Source organism: Topomyia yanbarensis, chromosome 3, assembly GCF_030247195.1.
Source record: "Topomyia yanbarensis strain Yona2022 chromosome 3, ASM3024719v1, whole genome shotgun sequence".
Lineage (NCBI taxonomy): Eukaryota > Metazoa > Arthropoda > Insecta > Diptera > Culicidae > Topomyia > Topomyia yanbarensis.
Genome location: NC_080672.1, coordinates 424,087,805 through 424,112,176, shown reverse-complemented (window position 1 = coordinate 424,112,176; position 24,372 = coordinate 424,087,805). Strand labels below are relative to the sequence as shown.

The following is a 24,372-nucleotide window of genomic DNA, read 5'->3' as shown; positions in this document are numbered from 1 at the left end:
ACTATTTGATCGTTGCAATCCGAAGTCATGGTTGATACCAGATATTGGAAATCTTGGTCCGAAATCATATTCAAGCGCTATTACGATGAATTAATTTTCTGAATAAAGTAAAAATTTGAATAAAAAATTAATGTTTATGCGTTTTATTTATAAAAGAAGTTGGGACGATCTAATTAAAAAACACCTAGTAACAATCGAATACTAGTGGGTATCCGGCAAATCACACAAAACGCAACTCGTTATTACGCGTAGATTTCTTCGTTTTGGTGAAGAAACATGTGCTTCCTTGCCTACTTCATCTTGGAAGTCATTCACTTCACTCTCGTTGTCGTTGCAGTAATCGTAAATATTGGAATACGGTTCGTGACAACATATTCTTCCACTCTTCTTGAACATACGGGTCTTAAATGTGAATCCCTTGTATTGTAATAGATATCATTTTCACCGCTTTAGTATTTTAATTTGACACGGCTAAATGCGATAGCTTGACTAAGCCGTAGGTGTTTTACATATTTACTGTTACGCGTGAAGATCCTTTTTCGTCGCTGGGAAGCATTTGTTGCGTTATCTAGTACTCCATGGTGATCTGATAGCCCGCATTATCTACTGTTGTCGTACATGTTCTAGTCGACGGCGTTAAATTATGTGTCTGCCTGCATTATGATACTCATATATTGTTTTGCACAAGCTAGTGAACCAAAGGTGCTTTTATGATCTGTTCCTGTTTTACGCATTAATTTTGCTATTTAGTAAGAAAATCGGTAGCATCCAGCCATACATCGATTAAAGGTAGGTAACAACAGATTTGCATTGCTATTCCCTGGTTCGCCTTTCAGTTTCTTAAATCTCTCATAATTTCTGTCTTTTCATTCAAATTCTTTAAATTATCAATTTTTGTATCAGGCTCTAGGCCCTTGCAAAAATACTCCTGAAAAAGAACCCAAATGAAGAAAAAAATTTAATGTCGAACCAGATTCGTCATCGATTACTCAGCCAAAGCCGGTTCTTCCGAAAGCGTATACGGCTTTCATTCACGAGTACATTTCACTATGGTATATGGGTATATGGTACTAATCGACCATTCAACCGATTGCCTTCCACCTGGGAAAAAACCCCTACTACATGTCTGATCACTGAATTGAACGACCGAACAGCGCACCATGGGCCACAAATCGATTTTTTTGGTCGAAAATCCAGAACTTACAAACCGTTAGTACTAGACCTTCAGTGTTTTTGGAACAAATTCTCTACAATAAGTGCCCTTCATTTTAGGGAAAACGAAATTAGGGTGGTCCTCTCGATTTTTGAAATAAAAAAATTATCTCCTGAATAAAAAAATATAGGAGAATATGACCTTCCAAAGAAATACAGAGAAATCAATTTTGAGTAACTTTGCTGAAAACGCTGAAACTCTATCTTCAACAGTTGTTATTTTACAGCAATGTCCCTTGTTCCGCTTAGGGTGACTCTTAAAAATTCAGTTTTTTTAATATAACATCTTTGAAGTTGATTTCTCGTGAATGTCTTCTTCGAACAAAAATTAGCTCTTTCAAATGCGCACATTTTTTCTTCAGAGTCCAACTCATTAACTTTTATATAAACAGAGTTATTGACGAATTTATGCTCAAAATTCGACATTTTCTAAGCTAAATATCTCCGAAGGTGGCCAGAAGTGGCAATCAATGTTATGACCATCTTATAGTACTTCAAAAACACTACAAAATAAGGGGTACATGGTTTGTCTCCTAGCGACTCTCCATGTGAAATATTTGCTTATAAACTACCTCTGTTCCATGGGCCAAAAATCGATTTTTTGTTGAAAATCCAGTTCTTATATTCCGTAAGTGCTAGATATTCAGTGTCTTCAAAAGAATTTCTTCGCAATAAGTGCGCTTCATTTCGGTGTAAAAACAGGGTGGTCTCCTTGATTTTTGGAATGAAAATAATTTCTCCTGAACAATAACAATAGAAGTATGAAGCCCCACTGAAAATTAAAAAAATAATCATGTTTGAGTAACTTTGTTGACAATTCCTAAACTATCTACAGAGGCTTTTATTTTACGGCGTTTTCTTTTAATTGGTTTGGCCTGACTTTTTTTTAAAAAAAAAACAAAGTTTCAATAAAATACTTTTGAAGTCAATTTTCCAAAAATTTTGAAATTTTGTTCTGATAAGTGTCTATTTTTTTTCTTTGGAGACCAACTTATTAGTTTAAAAAACTAAGATATTGATTTTTTTTAGTGGTAAATTTTTTTCTGCGTTTCAACAGTTTCTACACTGATAAAATAAAGTACCTTTTAATGCGTAGAAATCTGCCCATTTTGAATAAAAGTGGAATAACCCACTTAATGGGTAAAGAGCTTGTACGTCAACCTGGTTACCTTTTACCTATTATATCTTGTGGAAAAATCGTCCCAGAATGAAAAAAAAATCTGAATTTTTGAAAAAAAAAAATATGCAGCACCAGTTTTACACTATTTACCTGAATCCTGATAGAATCTCTATCTTAAAGCCTAAAATCAACATGAAAACTGTCACTTGACAGAATCCCTGAATCTTCTAGAGCAGTCGAAATTGTTGAATTATCGCATATTTGCACCATCCTTAGAAGTCTAAACTGCCGTTTTAAATTTGTAGGTTATCTCGCTTGAAGTAATTCATAAAGGACCCATTATTAGCATCAATATACCCATTGGCATAACCTCATCGAGCTATTGTGAAATAGATGAGAAGTACTCATTGTTAAAGGCAAAAAAGTACCCACAGTTGACAGCTCGAATAACTTCCGAAAATAAGCAATTTATATTGATATCATTGATAAAGTTTTTTTGCCGCGTTTGGAAAATAACTTCGAAGGAGGAGGCTACCAATCTATCCGTTTAATAATAATAAAAAATACTTTTAAATGAGAGCTGAACAGCTTGTTCCCCAGCGTGCATTCACGTGGAAATTTTTATTGTTAATTTCCGAAGGCAAGAAATGGTATTTTGGGAAATTATTAGGGCAAATTACAGTGAACTGAAACAGAGGAGGTAATATAATTAATAAAAGACAAAAAGATCTATAATGCTAAACAAAGGGTTCTTCTTTTACCATAAACTCGAGCTTTCAATAAATTGTAATATGTTGATAATAATTTCTTTTTTTTGCCATGCGAATAAAACGTATGCCATGCAAATAGTCCAAACATTCATTTTATAAACCGTAGTCCAAAAACCACATGTTTTATGTACAATTTCACTCCACGAAACAAGTTTAGAATAACATCTTCCGAGAGCACCATTAAATTTGATTTGCATCGTAGATCCGGATGTGTGTGTATATAAGAACGGCGACTATGATTAATATATATTTTAAGTACGAATTTAGATGAATACCACATACCTTCTCTATAACAGAGGTAATTTATAAGCAAATATTTCACATGAAGAGTCGCTAGGAGACAAACCATGTACCTTTTATTTTATACTATTTTTGAAGTACTATCAGATGGTGACAACATTGATTGCCACTTTTTGCCACCTTCTGAGTTATTTAGCTTAGAAAATGTCCAATTTTGATCATAAAATCGTCAATAACTCTGTTTATATAACAATTAATGAGTTGGTCTCTGAAGAAGAAATGTGCGCATTTGAAAGAGCTAACTTTTGTTCGAAGAAGACATTCACGAGAAATCAACTTCAAAGAAGTTATATTAAAAAAAAATGAATTTTTAAGAGCCACCCTAAAAGGAACAAGGGAAATCGCTGTAAAATAACAACCGTTGAAGATAGAGTTTCAGCGTTTTCAGCAAAGTTACTCAAAATTGATTTCTCTGTATTTCTTTGGAAGGTCATATTCTCCTATATTTTTTTATTCAGGAGATAATTTTTTTATTTCAAAAATCGAGAGGACCACCCTAATTTCGTTTTCCCTAAAATGAAGGGCACTTATTGTAGAGAATTTGTTCCAAAAACACTGAAGGTCTAGTACTAACGGATCATAAGTTCTGGATTTTCGACCAAAAAAATCGATTTGTGGCCCATGGTGCAGCGTGATGACGAAGCTACGAATCATTTTCGATGCTTTTTGTGCTAGTGATACCGGACGACACCCTGAATGATGCTTTGTTAGTTGGGCCGGTGGTTCAAGACGACCTATACAGTATGCTTCTTGGATTCCGGCATCGGCAGGTTCATCCGATCGACACTTGCAACGTATCTTGTGGCGAGATTCCACGGATGAAACAGTTCGATCCAAGGTGCTTAGAGTTCTAAGGTGATTCGTCTTTGGCAGTAACTAGGTGAGGAGTGAGGTATGCGTGCAGCAGGCTGCAGGGAAGAAAAATGACAGCGAACAACTTTGTTTACCCACTGAAATCCAAGCAAACATATGGAGAGAACTAGTAAACAATGTTGTTAGCTGTCGTTTCTAAAACCAACATGGCTGATATGCGTTTATGAGGATCGTATCACCTGAGAATAAAAACTTCTTGGTTCGACCCTTCGAATTATTGACCGTAACTTACGGTACAGCATCCTTACCGTTCCTCGCAACCCGCTGTTTGCAACAACTCGCCGAAGACGGGAAATCGCATATCTAAAGGCAGCTCAAGTCCTGTTTAAGGATTTCTATATGGGTGGTGCTTTTGAAAAAGTGGCTGTGGTTTCTACATTGCGCAGTTGTGTTGCCGACCCCAGTTCGGTGTGGTAGTGTGACAAAAAATCACAGCCACTTTTTCAAAAGCACCACTCAGCTAAGCCGATGGTTTTTCCAGCAGGTATTTTGCATGATTTGAATCGTGGTGATCTAAAAAATCGACTGATATTCTTCTTTTAGACTTTTGAAAAGGTTTAAATGGATAATCCGGTGGCAAAGCTGAACACAAATTTTCCTACGCACACTACCAAGCGTTCAATTCTAGCACATGCTTAAAAAAGGTGACTTGAGCCTTAAGATAAACTACAAAATATTTGTAGAATGGGTTATCAAATAAAGGGTTGAATAAATGATGAATATTTTCTGCTGCGATTTGATTCAACGTATGTAATTTCTCAATGCGTTCAAAAATCTGGTGAAGCACTTTCTACGTCACATAATTACGTATGCGGATTCTTGATTTTTCTTTCGTTGAATATACCATCTAAGATTCCGCGGAGGCTTCTTTGTTTATAGCACTCGCAGGTGGCAATCTGATTTTCATACATGGTCAGCGCTGTCTGAGGATAAGGAGTAACAGAGCCATGGGTTCTAAAAGAATAAATTGATCATATAAACTTCAATTTTTCTAAATGAATTACTTTCTCATTGCCAGAAAACAATAACAGGACTTTCTAATCACAGTCAATGCCACATTTCTTGTGGTAGTCAAATGATGTGATAGCATAGTTCTCATGAGAATCCTCTCTCATGCCTTTACGTGAGTCTAACTCTATTGATGACGTTTGCTTAGGGTGACCATACGTCCTGGTTTCCCAGGACTTGTCCTGGTTTTTCCTCGACTTTCCTGGTGTCCTGGGAAGTCGAGGAAAACGCTTGTTATGTCCTGGTTTTTTCTCCTGTAAGCCTAATATGTTTCTGTTTATTAACTCTTCGCTTAATTCACTCTGCTCCAGATCGCAGTTACTGCAACCATAACTGCAACGTATGCTCATCCTCACTCGGAGTACGACAAACAAATCTTAATACACTTGAATCTTCCAGTTGTACCTTCCGATGGTTTTTTTAAATTTCTCAATAGTGCCGTGTTATTTATCTTTTCAACTTCCTTTTCATACATGGAAATTGAAAACAGAAAGAGGCATTCGTATGTACGTAGCATATAAATGAGCTGTAGTCCTTTGTCAAAGAAATTTGACATCCAAACAAATCGAACCGATTCCAGTTCTGCACCAAACTATATCGATGAAACGATAATTTCCAAAGCTTCGTCTCGGTTGAAATGGTTTTTCAATCCGGGACCCGAAGAATTCCCTTTGGTATCTCTGAGAAGACACATCAACGTTTTGGTGATTCTGCTTCTTCTTAAGTTCAATTGCTAGTGACATTTTTCGTCTTTCTGTAAATGTATTCCATAAAAAGACAAATAGTGAGACATCAACAACTATCGTGGAATAACTACATTGAGCACTCTCTCTAGCTGGTGATCATGGAATCACTTGAAGGTCAATACCAGTACCTAATCAGTCGCTCTACTTGTTAACAGTACAGTGAATCAGACGAATTTTTTAGCTACAGTCTGCTGTCTACATGTACCGTGCGAGTGCGTTGAGTATGACAACGTTAGAATCAAGATACCCTGCACGATCTATACCCGGGTCAGGAATCAGGAATCAGTTGTTTATTTTTGTTTTTGTGCTGTTATTTTCCCCACTCTTCCAATTCTACTTCCCCACACCTCCTTGTCGTTTCCTTCCGCTCAGGAAATGATGAAAACACACGGCAAGGCACATATCCCCGACTACATACGGGAACGCGCCATTTAAGCCAATATATTCTGATTCCTGATTCGATGATTCGGTATTTCCAACGGTGTTCATTTCATGAGAATGTGTGGAACCAATTCCTTCATACCTGAACTTTCCATACAAAGCAACCGTAACCAAATCTCAAATAACGCTGTGCACATATGAAGGACAGACCCCTACGTGCCAGTTCTGTAACAATAAGATACACTATGAGAAACCATGTACACAAACCACTAACGAAACAATGTCAACTACAAGCAAACCTAACACACAGCCCTCATCAACATCAGCTAAATCACAAACAACCGGAGTTGCAGCTCAGGCACCAACGAATTTACGCGCAGCGTGTCCGATTATTGTGGTGCGCCTACTACTTCCCAGCCAAAAACCAGTACCACCGATAATAAAGTAAATGGCAAAGAATACGGATACACGATCTTGACCCGTAGGTCCCACATACAACTCAAACCAGGTAATCATGAAAACCCATGCAACATTAACAGCGTGGATAGCATGAGCGAAAACGATAGACCAAGAGAAAGCAGACTAAGTAATCCCCAAGCAACAACAGGCAATGAAATAAAAGGATCTTCAACAACAAATAAGATCTCCATGCCAAGTTACAAATCGCGTACACAAGATCGGGTGGATATGCAATGAAATTCGATTTATTTTTATTTACGCATTGTTAATACAAAAAGATCCACGGCTCAGGTAAGCTAATACATTGAACCGTGTCAAATAAATGAAATAAAACAGTACCTAATAGACGATTAACATGGCTTCACGCCTGTACGCTGAACAGTGATTAACCTGCCGAGTCTAGCACATACATAACAGGGAGTATGGAATGTCGCGCTCAAACTGATACGCCAGTTTTCATTTAACAATCGAAAAATGGAGAAATTTGGAAACAACTGTAGGTTTTTTTTTCTTTATTAAGGACCTTTTAACTACTTGGTCATTCGGGTCCTTCGAGTATTCGATACATGTAATAATGTTTACAATTGCTTATATCTATCTTTTTAAATGTATTAAATGTTATGGTATAGGTTGATCTTCTTCATGAATTGTATTACTGCTTCTGCTTTCTGCTGATCGTCTGCTAATGCTTCCCTCAAATTAGATGGCAATCCTACGGCATTACGTTCATTGTCGAGTCCCGCACAAGTGGCGATAATATGTTTCACTGATAAAAAATGGGCATCGTGGTTTGTCGTTCCGCTCCAGAAGATACGCATGTGTGAACTGTGTGTGCCCTATGCGTAGTCTCGTCAGGGCTACGCTTTCTTTTCTAGAAGTTCCAATGGCTGTCTTATACGGTTTAATGCTGTCTTTTACTTCTCTTATTTTATTTCCTATTAGTGCCGTCCACTCCGCTTGCCATTTGTCGAGTATTTTAGTTTTTATAAGCGTTTTTATCTCCTTTATGTCGACCCTCTGGTCATTTACCCTTGGCTCGTCTAACGCCAATTTTGCGTGCTGGTCTGCTTTCTCATTACCTGGGATACCTATGTGGCTGGGTATCCATACTAATACTATTTCTGTGCCGTTTCTTGCTGCTTCGTTATACGCCAATGAAATTTCGTTTCTCCACATGCTTTGTACTTTATGCCTTGTAACACTGGCTATGGCACTCAATGAATCAGTGCAGATTATGTAGGCCCCCACTCGTTGCTGGTTTGCCACCCATGAAAGAGCCTCTTTTACTGCGTTACATTCTGCACTGTAAATGCTACATAGATTGTTGATTCTTCGCATTATCACTAGATCATCACTAACACACTAAACCCGCACCTATCATCTTTTTTCGAACCGTCTGTATATATTGCGCAATGAATTCTATACTGGGTATTTCTCATTTCAGCGAAAAGACGCCTTAATTCTGATGAATTGGCACCGCTTCGCATTGCTGTTAGTAGTGTTGTATTCGTCCGAATTGTAGGTGTTTCCCAAGGTGCTATTGTTGGTCTTACGAAAACTTTTATCGGAGGCAGAGTAATTTGTAGTTTGTCTAGAATTTTTTTACCTCTTTCTATCGATGTCTCTGCTTCAGTCGCTACATTATCTCCCCAAAGTTCTCCGGAGCTGGTAGCTCCGTCCATTGATAGATCCGAGCTCTCCTCTGAAACTTCGTTTGGTTGCCCATTGTCACTGAGTTGTTCATTATCCATGGCGGTCTTTCTCGCTGTATATGCCGCAGTTCGTTGGTCTAGCCATGTTCGAAAGCTCGGTATTCCTGTCTCCGCCTGTATGCTTACGATTGGGCTGGTATAGAATGCTCCGCATAAAGCCCGCAGGCCACGATTATGTATGGTTTCCAATTTGTTGACGGCTTTATTTCTTGCTGCTGATATGATAGGAGCGGCGTATAAAAGTTTCTCCAAAACGGTCGATCTGTACAGTTTAACTAGGGTAGCTCTATCGCCTCTCCAATTTCTTGTTGCTACACTACGGATGAATTGGACTCTCTGTAGACAGGCAGCTCTGAGCTCTTCCATGTGCTTGTCAAATTTCAACCATTGGTCAAAGACTACCCCTAAGCACTTGTGTGAGGTTTTTTGTGGTATATTGGTTCCGTTAAGGTTTAGCGTGTTTGTGTTTACTGGTTTACGTGCCCGGGTGCTTCGAAATACTATCGTTGCACTCTTCTCGGCTGACACTTTGAAGCCGGTGTCCTCTTCCCATAGCTTAATGTTGTTCAATGCGGCTTGTAACTGCTTCTCAACCGCTTCTGCATTTTCTCCGCTTGCTATGAGCACCACGTCGTCCGCATATATTAGGCATGTTACGCTCGATGGGATAAAACTGGTTATTGTGTCGATGGCTACGAGGAATAGTGTAACACTTAACACCGATCCATGGCACAGCCCGGTTTCCATTACCTTTTCGCTAGATAATTTGCCATTTGCTGCCACTCGGAAAGATCGTCTCCGTAACATCTTCTCCAGATTGCTCAACATTAATCCTCCGATGCCAAATTTTACGAGTCTGTCCAAAATCAATCTTCTCCAGGTTGTGTCGTACGCTTTGTGTATGTCCAAGAAGATTGCCTGTACACATTGTTTTTTGCTGAGTGGTGTTCGTATCGCTTTTTCGAACATTGATAAGTGGTCAGTTGTTGTCTTCCCTTTTCTGAACGCGTATTGGTGCTTGTATAGTAGGTTTTTCGTTTCTAGTAGGTGTATCAGTCTATTATTGATCATTCTTTCGTACACTTTTGCTAAACAGCTATTCAGAAAGATCGGTCTATAGTTTGTGGGATCAGTGCAGGACCCTTTCCCCTTGAAGATCGGCACTACAATTGATTGGTACCAGTCTGCTGGGTATTCCGAATTCGTCCACAGTTTATTGTAGGCTGCCAGAAGCTGAGTTTGGCAATCTGGCGGGAGCTGTGATATCATGGCGTAATGCACGTTGTCTTGCCCTGGCGAAGTACCTTTCAGTCCTTCGAGGGCTTCTATTAATTCATTCGCTCGGAATTCTGAGTTGTATTGTTCTTCGCTTTTGATAGTTATGTGCAGCGGCGTGTTTTCGATTCTCTTTTTGTGGTGTTGAAATTTTTTTCCGTACGCAGCAATACTCGATGTTGTCTGGAAAGATGTACCGATCGCTTCGGCAATTTCATAATCGTCAGTGGCCGTCAAGTTTCCGGATGTTATCGCACGTATTCTTGTGTTTGTTCCAGTGCCTTGAATTCGTCTGAATGTATTCCACATTTCTTTTATTGGAGTTTGTACACTGAAGCTATCTGCAAGGTTCATCCAGCTTTGTATTTTGGCATTTTGTACTATTTTTCTAGCGTGCGCCCGCTTTTTCCGAAAGTCTTCCAGCAGTCGTTCTTTTGCTTCTGCGTCCGTTGAAGATTTTAGCTTTCTGAGGGCTTTTCTTCTAGCACGGGTAGCTGAGGCTACCTCTTCATTCCACCAAGGTACACTTTTGCTGGTATGGTATCCATTTGTGCGAGGAATAGCGATGTCTGCTGCTTTTATCATTTCGTTGGTGATGTGTGTTATTTGTTCCGATATGCACTTCTGTCGCTTGAACAGAACAGAACTCTGATTCCGTTGCGAGTTCGCGCATTCGATTTTCCATCTGCTACGATGTTGAAACGTTGCCGTTGAGCCCGGAAATTTTACCCACATTGGTATATGGTCACTTCCGTGTGTGCTTTCTGACACCGACCAATCTAGTCGACCGGCGAGTTCCGACGAACAGCATGCTACATCAATGCAAGAGAATGTTCCATGTGTTTGGTTTATATATGTGCTATCTCCGTTATTCAGTACGACTAATTTACTTTTTTCTATCACTTGTTCAAACATCCGTCCGCCTTTACTTATTTTTGTTGATCCCCACAGGGGGTGGTGGGCGTTCATATCACCGACAATCAGGAGGGGTTTAGGAGTGTTTTCTATCAGGTTTATTAGTTCACATTCGCTGATTTCGTCTCTGGGTGGCAAGTATACGTTCATGATGTGGCAATTTAGTGGGGGACCTACCTTGGTTATCACTACTTCTAGCTGAGATTGCACTGTAACTTCTTCATTATCTAATCCGATCTTAACAGCCGTTATTACACCGCCTGCGGCCCTGATACCGTCGATGCGTTTTCGATGATATGTTGTGAATCCACTAATTTTAGCTTGATTGTTCGTTTGACATATAGTTTCGTGGAGACAAATGACCAGTGGGTCGCTTTCCCTGACAATTATGTCCAGATCAGCTTTCCCGGTTCGAAGTCCTTGGATATTCCATGATACTAGTGCATGCCTTGTTTCATTTGATTGGTGAGTTGTATTTATCATTTAGGTTTTGCGAGTTTGAGGTTACTGGTCCATCGGTTGTTCCTGTCTTGTCAGTTTTGATTTCCTTGGACGGTTGCTTTTCCTTCTCGCTATCTCTGCTGAGTCTTTTTTGTATTGTTTTCGGTCTGAGGTGTTGTATATGAGCTTTCGCTGCTTGATTCCGAAATTGTTTTTGTTTTCTTTGTTTGCTATCGGTGCGTAGAACTTCTGGTTGTTTGGTGCCTTGTGCTTGTGTTGGTGCTTTGGGGTTTGGTAGTAGTTTCTTTTTCTTGGCTTTCTCTTTTTCACTTCGTTCAATTTTTGGTACCTCGGTGTCCTCCTTATCTGCTTCATCCGTTGGATCATCTTGGTTGTTCTCAGCTTGTTGGTTTGTTTCAGTTCCGCAGGTGTATTTGCAGTTGCATTTTCGAATGCCTCGATTGGCTGCTTCATAGTACTTTCTTTTTGAAATATCTATCTCTTCTACAAGACGGCGTGCTTCGAAGAAGGTAATATCTCGGTCAATTTTAGTTTTTACTATGTCTACTTCCTTGAGCCAGATTGGGCACTTTTGATCAATAGCACTGTGCTGATCTTGGCAATTCGCGCATTTTGGGGTTTTATTACATTTCTCGCCGTGTTCTTTGATTCCGCAGTTTGCACATAGCTTGTCCCTATTGCAGTTTTTCCCGATGTGTCCAAAAGCTAAGCATTGATAGCATCTCATTGGACGGGGGTAGTATGGTCTTGTTTTTACTACCAAAAACCCTACTTTAATCTCTTTTGGTGGTACTGTTCCTTCCATAGATAGGATTCCGTTTATTTTCCGTAGAATTCTTTCTAGCTTAGTTACTTTCTGCGAACGTAATTCATCGAGTATCTCATCATCATCAATTTCGAGAAGACCATTCGACGTGTGTTTAAGGTCTTGTGTGTTTCAGCGATTGAAACGTTGACACTTTCTGTAAGGGAGTTTAACTTTTCCAGCTGAGATGCTTGTCTATCAGTTTTGGTGTGGATCAAAATTTTGCCATCTCTAATGCGTTTGACACTAACAACTTCTCCGCAGCAATTCCGTATGGCTTTGTCAATAAGGAATGGGGAGAGCTTTTCTAGCGTCTGGCCTTCATCCGTCCGTTCTAGCACGAGATACCGTCCTTCGGTTCGGTGAGGGAGAAGCCCCAGTGCCGGAAAGTCCCTTCCGCTGAACGACGGAACAGCAGCCATGCCGCCATTCACCTATTGTTGAAGTGCTACGTTGTGTGCGTGTGGTAGTGATCACGCCGATCGTCTTATGGAACCGCGATGATGAGATGCAAGAATGCACCTTATTAGCGGCCTTATGCTCGATTATATCCGACAATTTCACTTATCAGCAATGAGTCTGAGTGCACCTTTTAACCTTGTCATACTTTCCACTAATTTCGAATAGTAATTAACGCGAAAAACCCGGGCTTCACTTGGAGCTATACGCACGTGTGTACGAACAATCGAAACCCGAACACTCGAGACGATAGGTTTTGCAGCTGTTTCAATTCTAGCTCTCAGATCGAGAGATAACGGTTGTCATTGGAGATTACCAGGTATAGCGCAGGGAAGCTACTTGGGACCGTTGATATTTCTGCTTTACGTCAATGACGTGCATTTAGTGCTGAAAACTCCTCGTCAGTTCTGCACATACGATCTAACCTTAAAACTTTCGCTGAGGGTGGTGTGGCAAGAACAGCGTGTGTGTAAATCTTAAAAAGTGCTTGGTGATCGAATTCCGACGAAAAACTTTCTGACAGAGCTCTTCCTCCAAGACCTCCAGAACTTTTTACTGCCGAAGCTCTACCTGCCAGATCCCAAAACTTTTGACATTAAAAATGTCTTACTCCACTATCTGGGGCTAGGTGTCATTCTAAAATCTAAACTATCTCCCATGTAACGAAACTATGTAAGGTTTGCACGCTTATAACTCCAATATTACTAGATGGATTTTAATCATTCATGCACCAACCGATTCAAAAACACCTAACTTAAATATTGGTAATAATTTAATATCTCCCCAATAAAAGTAGACTTTTAAAAATTGGTAAAATTAAAAAGTTCACGAAAAACGGGAAAATTACCATTCGTGAGGCAGATTTCTCAGACACAGCCGTCATTAGAGGGTAGGTTAGTGGCTCAATCACACGCGAAAAGTCATAAATAGAAGCAACGCATGTCCGTTTAAATCAGTTGTTGCTCTTATCCCATACGAGCAACATCTTCTCCGGGCGATACAATAAGCGCTATCGATTTTCGGCAACGTTGGCACTCGCACCTAAGTGACTAAACTATATACGGTTAGTTTATAAATAGAGGTGCGGCGTACCCGTTTGAATCAGTTTTTGTTCTTATGTCGAACGGGTAAGATCATGGCTGCAGCGTCTGGGCACTACACTAAGCGGTAGACGCTATGCATTTTCTGCAGCGGTGGCCGTGTGCGGATTTTTTGGGTACCAGCACGGTGTCACAGAATGATTTGCAAAGTGGGTGGTTGGGGTGGTTTGGATTTAATTCAATACGGTGTGTGCTGCTTAAGAGTGTTGCGTTTGAAAAAAATATATTTATTTTTATGCATGCGTGTGCGTTGTAACTTGTTAATCCATGTTTACGGCGCTTTGTAGCTGCGTAGGGTAAAGATCCTATTGGTTTTCATGTTTCATATTTCGGTTATATGTTTTTTATGAGTAAGGCATCTGACAACGTGCTTCTGTAGTTATTGCACTGTTCAGCAGCGTAGTATTTTATATAGGAGAGTACACTCAGGTTTTTTTACGCGGATTTTGAAATTTACGCGTTTTTCATTAACGCGGTTTTTTAAATTTACGCGGTTTTCATTTACACGGCCTGTATCCCCTGCGTGAAAAATCTGAGTGTAATTGCATCGGAAACAATCACATTCCCAGCAGAACTTTTTGTTTTCTAACTTCAAACACTTTTGTTTCGTGCTGCACACAACGGAAAATTTTAAAACAGAACTTACCGTCCTAGCAGCAGTTTAAGCGGGTGTTCTTTTTCGATTCAAATTCAAGCCATGTCTTAAGCGTTACTGGACTTAAAATTGTTTTCCCAGTTTTTCCAGTCAGAATATCTGTCCTACCCTATGTATTTAAAACACAGTTCTAATTGCGTTTTAAAGTATACAACAAATAGAACGGTGGGTATACTAATTTAAATTTTAAAATGAATCTTTTAAATTATGAAACAAACCGCTGTACTGAAGATATAATTATGTCAGTCCTATTACCACATAAAACACCTATATAACATAAAACGCAGCAGAATTGGTTTAATAATACAATGTTTACACTACAGAGTTATAACACGTTTTAATAATTAGCAACAAGAAAAATGTCACCAAGATAGCATAAAAACCCGTTTTAACTGGTACCGCGAACGTTGTATAACAATGTAATTTATCAAATAATTTCATTTGTTCAACCACTAATCGATCAAGAAATACTTAAACTTAAGATTGTTTACTTAAGTTCATTAGTACATTATTGAAAATTTAAATGGAAAATGAAATTTCATATTTTATGGAGAATCTGTATATTTCCGTTGGCGGGCGTGGGCTTCCTCATCACAGCTCTCAATATGGAACTTTTCTTTTGAATATATTTTCTGGACAGACCAGCCTATTTTTACTAGATGGATCAGACAAATAATGCCAATCACCTAGTGAGATACTTGATTAATTAATAGATTACCGTTAAAAGACCTTCAATAAATTATGTTTTAATGGGGAGGGTATATAGCAAATTGTAACATATGAAAACAGGCGAGTGAACAAGAACGTGAGTCGATATGTGTGATAGATAAAATTCATTTGCACGCTCTTGAAAAAAGCTACATTTTTAATGTTACCGTGGTCGTGTCCTGTACACAACCCTTTAATTTTTTAACTGCTGAGAACATGTAGAGAAGGCCCAGTCGATTGATAGGTAACGGAGGGAGGCAGTGCCCTTTCGAATGTCCTGGTTTTTTACCCTTCTAATATGGTCACCCTACGTTTACTTAAAAAGAGATCAGCATCTGCAATCCTGGATCCAATTTTAAGCTCCGCAAATGTTGTTATCTCGTGTAAGCTCGTGTTTTCGAATACCCAGACCATGTAATGTCCTTCGATTGATTCGTCCTCTCGATAATAGTTGTTCTAGTTGGGAATCATGTGTGAACATTTGTGGAACAGTTCAATTAATCGGCACTATCACCAGACCCTTCCGCCTACCCTATTTATCCTTCCCCGTGAACGATGGCGATGAGTGCGACCGACAATGGTGGCTATCGTGCTATGTCCATTCGCGCTAATTGGAATTCCATCGAATGACTTTCGTCCAAACGGCCTTCGACATGACGGCCCGATACCGTTCGCTGGAGACACTGGCAGGAACCTATCACGCAAAAAGTCCCATAAAGTTGTCGTTTTGGATCCATGAGGAGAATGTATCGTGATTGTGGCGCAAATAAAATTACAACGCTACTACATAAAGTAAGCCATGGTTTGCCAGACTATTCAAATAAGGTTTTGGCGCTCCGCCGGTGTCGGATCATTTGTTCATCCCATTTGTTTTTCTTGGCTTGCTGTTCTTCGTTAGGGACATTTATCAGTAGCGAAAGCCAGAAATTTGTTGCTGGAATAGGCGAGATTTTAGGATTTTGCCTCTGCATTACTAAATAATAATTTAGCCACTATAATAACAGATTCGAAACTTTGCTAGTTTCAGACTTTTACCTGAAGCGGACATCTTTCCTTACGTTCATTTAGTTTTGGTTGGTATTGTCCAGTTCCAGTGTAGAAATAAAAGAATTCGTCACATTCTAAGGTAAATTACTGCTCCATAGAAAGTTCCTCTGTCAATTCCCCTTTCGAAAAAGAGAATCCTCGAAGGGAATGCCAATTCACACGCGGAATAAAATGATTACTATCTCATTTCCCGACCCGTTACAACGGTTCACACCTATCTGTCAAGATGAAATCGCATCACACAGTGGAATTCCTGTTAACCCTTATTTTTATTGCAAAACTGTTTCCCCCTTCCCACGAGCTGGGCCGGTCCTGGGCCGCAACCGGGTGGTGGGGTGATGTGACGGATAACCCTTCGCCCCACTTCAACACTGTCTGTCTGTCTGTCTGTCTGTCGGCGGTGTCAGAATGAGCAATCATGACAGGTTGCAACCGGCCGCCCTTTCCCATCACGATCCGCTGGTTCTTGAAGAAGCTACACCACCTCAAGGCGGGCCATCGTGTCATCGTGTAACCTACAGACCCAAAGACGACGATTCAATCTTGGAAAGCTTCAAAAATTGCGCTTCTTTCTCCGTGGTACCGTGGCCGCCGGGTCGTGTTTCGTAAGAACACGTGAGCTTTAGACTTGCAAACTCCAGTCACGGCCGGCAGAGCTGCACATCAGATGTGCCGAGGAAAAGCAAATGAAAACAGAAGGGCCCCCTCGAGAAGATGGGGGGGAAACGAAGAATTATGCAATGATGATGATGATGATGGTGATGGTGATTTTATTGCCCTGCTCAGGCTCATGTTTGTGCTTAGTGGGGCTGAAGCGTGAGTAAGTTACCCCGAAATGGCAGTAGAGTAGAGCATGAGGCCACTAGGGGCAGGGTACGTGTGAGAATTCATCAAACCGCGTGCAGGGCTCAGGGAGATGTGCGAAAAAAACACGTTCGCTGTTTGAAGGGAATGGTCTACGGTAGGTTTCGTGAAATTGCTTTGGATCGGATCTTAGGGAGATTGGATGAGTCGTAAAAATGAAAGGTTAACCGGGCATATCGCACTACAGACTTGCTAGAATGTTTTGTGATATTGAGGATGACTGTTTTATTGCTTCCAGTTCGGCACTACCCCCGGTGAATGTTTTTATATCTACCAGTAAAAGGAACTAGAATTTATTGCATATATAGGAGGGGATACCGATCGTCACATAAAACAATACTCAATTAGCTTGTAATCCAAATCAATTATTTAGTTGAAGTTTTGAAACTCAAGAATATTTTTAATATTTTAATTTTCCATGTCGGACGAATCTAGATCCTACAAATCGGCTCAGACAACCGCTCTTTACAACCCCAATCAAGTTAGCCATTGCAGAAAGGGCAAACTTTCTATAGTTTCCGCCGCCAGCAAAAAAACAAGGCAAGCGAGCTGTCAAATGGCTTTTTATCTCACCACCCAGCCAGCCATCAGCCAGTCAGTCACAGCCAGTTAAAGCAAATTGATTTCTCACCTTCATTCAGCGTGTTGGGGCACCCTTCTTGTTCCATCCAATCAGCGACGGCCAGTTAAACGAAACTGAAATCGTCCAATCTGCGGAGAGAAAAAAAAGAGTGAAGACAAAAACCCAATGAGAACACTAAGTAGTCAATTTCCATTATCGGTTTGAAATGGCATGTAAAAGAAAAAGTGGTCATCAGTTGTGCTGTTTTTTTCTCGTGTTTGACGAACAGGGCTGTCATCAGTATTGTTGCAATTTTAGCTAAATGATGGAACTAAACAAGCGTGGCGAAGGCGCCAAAATTGGTGAAAGCTAATAAAATTGATTTAGCCTAAACGGTTGGTCCGGTACCTGCCTGCCACCCGTGAAAGAGATGCCGAGAGCGGGTGGTGCGAGTAGAAAAAAGCCACGAAAAACCCACATCCCGTTTCAGTGTCCAGAAATGTTGTCTGTCGTCGTAGATCATATGTGTACTGCGAACGTTGTGGGAAATTTGCAGCAGCTTAGTTAGAAACATGGTGATGGTATGCGACACCCTGAACGAACTACAGTCGGGTCTCTTACTATGCGGATTCCTACTACGTCGTAGTAGGAATCCGCGTAGTAGGAGACCCGACTTTTGTAAAATGTGTTTGCAGGATCAAGCAAATTTGCATAGTTTCTTACCGTTTGTTTAAATTTGTTACCTGATTTACTTCAAAGGTACTTTTTGAATGAAATCCCTAATTTTTATTTGAGTACTTGAAACCAATTCTGAAAAAATCTCAGCCTATCTGTAAGTCGTGTAGTTTATCTCAATTCCAATTCCACCACTCATGCTTCATTTTTATGGAGGAAACTATTTCCGCCTGTGGAGAACCCATCGAGAACAGCCGTCAGACAGAGGAATCTAACTTTTAGTAGCGATAAAACGAACCAACAACAGCATATTTATGCTAAGTGAAGTACACATTTCCATTTTTGAACACTTACTTCGTGCTTTTCGCGACCATACAGACTCTAGCACGAGTCCAAGTGATTATCTCAAACGACGACGACGACAGAACTCAAACAACGGCCATAAACTCTGCTGTTCGCGCATGATGACGGTCTGGGACGACGGCAAGCCTACAGACCTGAACCTGAACCTGAACAGTGGCATACTTCTTTTTTGGCACACCGAAAGTGAGTTTAGAAGCAAAACCAAAAAAAACGAGTTTACCTTGTGCGGAGATTTGTTTCCGTTAGACCGTCTCCGGCCAGCTGAGTCACGGAATATGCACTCGTTATCTTAACGTAGCTTGAAGGTTGACTAGGTTTTACGAGCTTCGGCAGGTGCAATGTTCACTTAATGCGAGCATAGACTGACTGCTTTGTCGGAAAGACGGAAGAATTCTGCGCAAGAAATTTACATTTTCTGCGAACTGTTGTTTTTTTTACGGGAAATGATTAAAATTCTAGCTTATTAGGAGATTCTTTGGGTTTGTACGGTGTACTGAATTAGACTCATAAAATACATATGAGTCCTCATAAAATCATATTAGTTCCGTATAACCTAAAAAGATTTATACACACCTTCATAATCTTTGTTAGTCCCATACGAAAAATAAAGGACTAACAATCCTATCGATAGATTGGGAGGACACAGAATTCTGTAAAATCTTGAAAAGAATATATTCTTTTGCGTCACCGTGTAGTTCTATCTTTCATGTATAAAATTAGTTTTCAAATTTATCGGAAGTAATACTAATTAATTTTAGCTAAGGACTGCATCGGAAAAACACATTTGCGATTTACGCACGTATTTGTGATGGCTTTAATGTGCTCATCACAGTATGCTGTGTGCCTTTGACTGTCTGTTTACTTATTTGTACGGTTTAAGGTGAAGATATGTGGAAGCCAGGGACGCACGCTTGTTGCTAGGCACCGATTCGTTTGTTTACAGTGAGAAAAAATGGGATTCGGAGTGAAAATTAAAACGCACAAATGAGTTTTCTGTAATTTTCCTTCGATCGTCTGCATAGTGGCCGACAATTTGAAGTTTTGTTAGTAAACGATTAAAGTTTCGCGGATGTGGTGTATGAATAAAGTGCATTTGAAAAAGTGCAGTGAAAATGAGAAGAAGAAAAATGAGAGTGTTTCGAAAAGAAACCCCAAGTGAAGAAGGGTGATATTTTCGCACAAAATAAGAACTACAGATGGCATTCCGTCAAAAACTCGGGTTAATTATATAGGAAAAGGTTCTAGCTGCGTAAAGTAGCAGTTAGTGTGTTGAAAAATGCATTTGTATATTTGCTTATGTCAGATACATGGCTAGGCAGGAAAGAGGGAGGGGTGGCTATGTTGTGGCTCGCTTGTATAATGTCCTAAAACTTTTCGTTTCCAAATTGTCGCGCATTGAAAATTAAGTAAAAATTAAGGTTGATCAAGTGTAAAGAGTGTAACTATGTGAAAATTGGTTGTGAAGTGTTTTTGAATTCATCGTGCGAGTGTTACATTCATCATATACAAGGGTAAGGAACGTTATTCTTTGGCTGATTTGCCAGGAATCTGGCAGAAAACCCAGATCTTCCATGTCGAAGCTGAAGTGGTATCTCTAAAGGGCGAACACGAAATTATTGCGACACATTCAACAGGGCATAACTTTTTTACCATAGGGTAAAAATCAACCAAATTTTGCACACTCTCTCATTGATGTGTATTGTTTACATGCTGTCAAACTCGAAGTCGTGTTTTTCGATTCAACGAAAATTGAGATGAACCAACGCGAGTCGAGAGAACAAATTATTTCCAAACACCTGGAATTTCCTGACCTGTCGCACCGGCAGTTGGGAAAAATGTAAAACATTCACCATTCAACCGTCTCCAGAGTGTTGAAGCGGTTCCAGGAGCGGTTGAAGCTGGAAGAAAACCGGGACCGGAGAACAAAAAGACGGAGGGAAAGGTGAAGCGGATGATTAAAGCAAATCCCAACGTCTCAAGCCGTGATTTGGCTAAAAAGATCGGCATGTCGCAGAGCTACGTCCAGAATGCAAAGAAGAGAGCTGGACTACATACATACAAGGTACAGAACTTCCCAAACCGCGATGAACGGCAACAATCGACGGCTAAAAGTCGGGCACGGAAGCACTACGAGAAGATGCTGACAAAATATGGCTGCTGTGTGATGGACGACGAATATAAAAGCCGATTTTAAGCAAATTCCGGGTTGGAGTTTTTCACCGGCAAGAGCAAGTTCTATGTGGACGACAAATTTAAGAAGAAGAAAATGAAGAAAATGTCGAAGTTCCGCCATCTGCTCTTGCGGACTGAGGAGTGAGCTTTTCGTGACAAAGGACACAGTAAATGGCGAGATCTACAAATCGGAGCGCCTCGAGAAGCGCCTTTTGCCGTTCTTGCAGCAGCACGACGAAGCTCCGCTATTTTGGCTAGATTTGGCATCATGCCACTGTGCTAAAAGTGTCCTGGAGTGGTATGACGCCAATTCTGTCCATTTTGTTCCAAAGGACATAAATCCGCCAAACTGTCCGGAGCTGCGCCCGGTGAAGCAGTACTGGGCAATGATGAAGCGGGAACTTCGGAAGAGCAAGAAGACTGTCAAAGACGAGAAGGACATGTTAAGAAAATGGAAAAAACTGAGAAACTGGTACCGGATGACACTGTAAAGACTTTGATGGAGGGCATCAAGCGAAAATGCGTTCAATTTTACACTCAAGGCTCCTTCGATTAACTTTTCTTTTGATTTTTGAAGTAAATATATGTATAAAACTACCCTAAAATGTTGGTTTGATTTTAAACATTATAAGAAAGTTGGCATGACATTTTCGGTGTCGCAATAATTTCGTGTTCGCCCTTTATTTGGAATGAATTTATCATCGAATCGAGCATCGAAATGATCCATCGTATCAAGAAGCGGAACAAGCCAAAGACCTATAAGAAACAGAACGTCGCCAAATAGAGTGCAAAATATAAGCAACATGTCGCAACAAGCAAGGTCTCGGGAATTGCAATCGCGAGTTTTGCAGCGACCGACGCATGCAGACACTTGATGGACAACGAGACTGGTGGGATAAAGAACTCAAATAGCCTTTCTTGTTCACAATATCATACTGCCACTGTAGAGAAGCCTGTAGACATTTGACCAAAAAGTGCTGGTATGGCAAGCAATGAGTTCCTGCGGTTTAAAGTCTACCATTTTGTTACAACACCGGCACTACAAATGCGAAAATCTATCGATCTAATTATCTGCAGAAGAGATTGTTATCTTTATCACAGAATAGCAGTAGCCCTCTACTGATTAGCTTGGATTAAACGCCAGCGCACTACGACAAACTAACTCGAAATTGACTCACTGAAAAGGTTATTAATTTTCCTGATATAAATTTCAATCCACCAAATTGCCCTCAGCTAGCGAGTGAGGGGCGAGACCCCCTGAAAGCGACGACCTATTCAAAGTTTCCTGCTGAACAGAAGTTTAGCTGGTTTCTCATCTGGCATTCGCGTTTCATATCAAGTATTATTGTCCATTGTACACCAGTCTCAGGTTCTGTGCTCATATTAAACCCACACTTCGTGCACGAACTCGAACACACTATTTCGTATCTACATGGGGTACGATTGTGCAGACGAACATGTGAACGTGTACATGTTCGTCTGTCCAATCGAACCCCATGTACGTGCACGGTGTGCGTACATATAGGTTCGTGGTACTAGTTTTATCATACTCTCCTATTCCTGGTCCTATTTACAGCCTCAACGCCTTTCTATCGTTATCACATGTCATTCGCGTTCAAAGATATATGAATTCGTTGACAATTTTGTATCGTGCCGCATCGATTTCCACCTTGTAATCAACATCACTTGGACTGCTTCGCGCTTTATCGGCTACCAAGTGCTTTGTCTTGCCAGAATTTTTAGTCAGTTCGCTTCTCGCAGCTTTCCTTCGTCAACATCATCGTGGCCGAGCAATCCGGATACTCCGAATCATGACCGAATGTATTTTAGATTTTTTAGTTATTCGATCTTGGGCCGGAAGTCTATAGTCAGCTTGAACGCCCGCTGCACGCGGATCTTTGATTTCACACAACCAGTGAGTGAGGAGTCTACCCCAAAATCGAAGATGGCTTCCAGGTTCTTTACTGAGTATAGATTACGCTAGTCTCTGTTACGGTTTTCGTGCTACATGTGCAGCTTATTGTAGTCTGTGATATTCCAATGTCAGCATGTTTGTACACTGGAGTACAGCTCGTGGTTCATGTGTCTGTGCCATTCGGCATTTTCTACTGTGCCACCGTGTATTGAGTGCAGAATTCTATTCCCAAACAAGATTTTATAGAACAAGTTTCTTGCGCGTCTGTAGGTAACGGGACTGTAGCTGACTACTTAAACTATAGCAAGTCCTATTCGCAGCCGAAAGACACCTTTTTATCTCGCGACAAGCATCGTTGCCCAGTGTTGGCAACAGTGTTCCAAGGTATATGAATTCATCGGCAATCTCGTACCGTATTTCATCGGTTTCCACCTGGGAACCAATACCGTTTGAACTGACTCGTTCTCTACCAGATACCATGTACTTCGGCTTGTCAGAGTTTATTGTCAGTCCGATTCTCGCAGTCCCCTTTGTAACATTAACCTTAAATTTAGAACACGGGCAAATTTCACACTTTATTGCAGTTTTCTGTTTGCTCCTTTATAGGTAGAGTAGAATGGGGTCGTATAGCTATGGGGGTGCAATAGTTATGGGGCATTATCTTTGCTATGTTATTGCAGACGTCGCTCATATTGTATGAATTAGATACACGGAAAAAAACATCGTTGACGACTGTCATATCGGCCGTTGCTGTGAATTAGCTGTATTAGTTAAAGCATCGCTGATGTTTTCGTGTGTTGTTCTGCGAAAGCGCATTATCTTTTGTCCTCAGTAAAATTAAAGTAAAGTAAAGCGCAAACGTAATCTTTGCACAGCTAAACAAGCACGTGAGCCGGAATGCACAACTTCAATTCCACACTCTGGCGACGAAGAGGACATAGAAGAGGTCAGTCGTAAGTACAAAGCCAGATACAGCTGCTGAAAAAAACATGTTTTTTCAACCTTTTTATTCAACATTTCCTTCCGTGGTTTCGTTATTTTTCACATCATTTGCCACTTCCTCGTTTTCTTACCTCAATGACGTCAGTGGATAACATGTATTATTTGTGTTATTGAAGTTTAGTCTACAGCATTCATTTAGTTAACCTTTAGTAACCTATCGTAGTCCCAGATTATATGAACATCGAAAAAAGTATCTTCGCCATATTGAATTTAGCTTGAAAAAAGTATTTAACCAGGCATAAAATCAGTATTACCAAACGCCAGATGTATAACCTTTCCAACGAATGCTTGTTTGTCAAAATCAGTGTAAAAATACCATCGCACGAGCTCGCCAAAGTAAACTGACCTACTTGACCCCACTTTACTCTAATAACATAAGAAATAATTTATAAAAATATAATCCGTTGGAAATAGCGCCTCTTGTAGAACACCTAACTTATTATGTACTGAGGCAATGTGCACAGAGAGCGAAATACATCGATGGAAAATTGAACAGAATTTACACATCAGTCTTGGAAATTTCATTCAATTTTTATTCACTTTCGAAATATGTATGGCTGTTATAAAAAAACCCGAATCCCCCTGCAGACAAGCTCAGAATTGTGATATTCTATCTACAGCAAGCAAATTACGATACTGGCGAAAAATCCTCTATGAAGACCTACCGCATCTACAAACCCGCTCACAAAGTTGAGATCGACGGTGTCGTCACCGGTTCGACTTAGTCTTACGTGGATCTACTGAAGTTTAGCTGTTTGAATGACAATCTCATGGGACGGGACAAAATAGTGTATCTTTTAAAATTCGTGTCG

General features: G+C 40.3%; 1 protein-coding gene across 5 annotated transcripts in view; it reads right to left on the bottom strand.

The window, feature by feature from the left end:
* Positions 1–24,372, bottom strand: part of LOC131687479 (uncharacterized) — a 408,110-nt gene that overhangs the window by 182,795 nt on the left and 200,943 nt on the right. For 3 of the 5 annotated variants that reach the window (XM_058971567.1, XM_058971566.1, XM_058971568.1), the window contains exon 3: positions 17,503–17,582. The exons of the other annotated variants lie outside the window; for them this stretch is intronic. The gene's annotated coding sequence lies outside the window, so the exon portion shown is untranslated. The remainder of the gene's footprint in view (positions 1–17,502; positions 17,583–24,372) is intronic. 5 annotated transcript variants of the gene reach the window in all.